Below are 2,915 nucleotides of genomic sequence, written 5' to 3'. Positions count from 1 at the left end.
CCGAGACAGAGAGAGCATGCAAAATACAAATCCAAAATGAGTGCAATAGTGTAGATTTGTGTGGAAAACACAAAGAACAACCAACCATCGTGTAGCATAGTGGTAAGTCCCAAGGGGATGTCTTTGGTTTTGAACCCTGCTAGGTGCGACGAGGTTGTAAGGGGTTTGGGGCGTCTCGCCTTTGCTTTAAGTATAGATGTAGGAAAAATCTTTCACGAAGAACACACAAAAGACATTATTTATTGGCTACACACATGTAGGCCCTACCACGTTTGTATAGATGTAGGAAAAATATCTCAAAAAGAACACCAAAAGACATTATTTATTAGCTACACACGTGCAAGTGTGTGCGTGCATGCAAGCATAAAAAGAGCAATTCCATTAGTATTTTATCCTTCATTAGAGTAGACATCTTCCTTGTAGGGGTAAAGACATGTGGATACTTGCATGCAGCACACACAAGATGTTTACATTTTTCTAAAGATAGGCAAATCCATAAGTTTTCATGTTTAAGTTTTTCTAATGTTCCTTTGGGTAAAGGTGTAGGCTTTATTCTCTTAAAAAGTGCTTTTACATTGTATAAATGACATTTTCCAAATGTGCCATTCTAAAAATGGGTGAGACTTAAATATGAAGCAATGAGAAGCTAATGGTTTGCCTTGTCCTATACATAAAGCAATGAGTGACTTGAATATGAAACAATGAGAAGCTAATGATATGCCTTGTCCTAGATGGTTAGTCCTCAGGATGGATAATACTTTGTGTCTTTTATTCTCATTTTATTCATATGTCTACGAAAAAATATTAAATACAGATGGGACCCTTTTAGTTGGAGATAGAACCCAAGTCACTTGGAAGATAGAAACCATAATGACATCATCTCGTTACTCTTTTCTGAACTTGCATAAGGTATTAGAAATCAACGCTCCATTTTTTATAACATGAAAAATGGCTTCAACAACAACACCTCCCTCTATTCAAATAAGCAAACCCACACTATCTCTTTTCTACTAAATCTAGAAACATGGTCCAGGACTTGATGGATCATGAATGACATTTTGGTACCTATATATAGGCATATTAGTGACTGTATGTGTATTTTGATGGCATAGATCTCTCAGAATTATGGTGATGGGTGTTATTTTAAAATGTGGTTTCCATGAGACATACTTCATGTATATGTGTGAACAGGATCCATGAGCCATGAATGGACCACTTTAATGTACATAGGCATCACTTAGCTCATAGCCTTGGGCCTAATCATAATTAGCACTTACTAATCATTTTCATAATACATCTTCTTCTTGACAAGAGCAAGCTTCAATGGAAACCTTGCCCATGTGGAACTCCATGTAAACGAGTTCATTCATCTCCCTCCCTCCTTTCAATGGTATCAAAGCTCTTGTTTTTGATCCATCTCTTGGCCACTTTCTTATTTTCTTTCATTTTCCCTAGTTTTTGAAATTTTCACAATTTTTGTGGACATTTTCAAACCCTAGACTCGTGAACCCGATTATAAAGAGATAAGAGTACTTTCCCTCATAGAGATAAGAGTACATACTATAAGGGAAAATACTCTCTGACTATAAAGAGATAAGAGTACTTTCCTTTATAGAGATAAGAGTATATACTATAAGGGAAAGTACTCTCCTAGAGCAAGACAAGAGAGAGATGGATGGCTAAATTTTCTTCTATCTTCTTCTCTTTGGTACAATCATTAACATAAAGAGATAAGAGTACATACCATAAGGGAAAGTACTCTCCTACTATAAGATACAATGGTTGGTCCATAGTGCGAACCGACTATAAAGAGATAAGGTTTACGCTATGTACTCTTATCTCTTATCCATATTGTGAACGTGACTATAAAGAGATAAGAGTACATACTATAATGGAAAGTAATGAGCCTACTATAAGATACAATTGTTGGTCCATAGTGTGAACCTGACTTGCTATAACTATGCCATAACTCTAGTACTCCAAAGTGGCTGTCACATAGCTTGTCATCCCCATTGGCAGCACATCAACCATAATCTCACCAACCATGCTAGTGGCATAAGTGCAAAGGCTATCACCCAAGTGGATCATCAATGATGAGTGCTAGTTGAGCTCAAATCCACACATTGTACTCCACCCAAGTGGATCATCAATGAGTGCTAGTTGAGCTCAATATCTCAACACTTATCCTTGAGCTCAAATCCACACATTGTACTCCAAGTAAGCTCCTTAACTTGTGGAGCTTCTTTGTAACAAGTGCCTTCATGAAGATGTCAGCCACCTATTCCTTTGTGCATGACATATATCAAATCTACATCACCTACTAGAACCTTCTCCCTCATAAAGTGATAATGTACCTTCATCTTTGATGATCTAGACTAATAGCTAGAAATGATAATATAATTGATTGTAGCACATCAAACCACACTTTCTCAAACCCACCAAGCCTTTTATCATAGTAAGCAACTAGCACTCAACACAATGCTTCCTATAGTTAAGAAGGCTAGAGACCTTTGGATCCACCTTAAGCGAAGAGCTTTGAGAGGAAACGAGCTAACAAAACATAGAGGTGAGTAGAGGAACAACATGATACTAGGAAACAAGAACCACCCACGATCCTCCAAGCTCTAGATTCACCAACTAGCTCTATAAACATCACCATAAATTTTATGAAAAAAGTTGATAAATCGCTCTATTTTTGGGCGAAGCTCCAGTGATGGAGCGGAAGTAGGACCAAGAGCCTCAAGCTCTGATTTTATATTCACGTGATCACAAAATTTTTTTTGTTAATAACATGTGTGAACATGTTATTAACATGTTCACATGTTAACATGTTCACAAAAAAGCCGGTGGCAAGCGACCTGGTAACCGGGAAAAATCCCGCCGGGCTTTTGCTATACCCCGGCGGGCCCGCCGGG

The sequence above is a fragment of the Cibotium barometz genome, chromosome 46 (assembly GCF_041138505.1).
Source record: "Cibotium barometz isolate CiBa-2024 chromosome 46, ASM4113850v1, whole genome shotgun sequence".
NCBI classification, from domain to species: Eukaryota; Viridiplantae; Streptophyta; class Polypodiopsida; order Cyatheales; family Cibotiaceae; genus Cibotium; species Cibotium barometz.
This window is presented reverse-complemented; position numbering follows the sequence as displayed.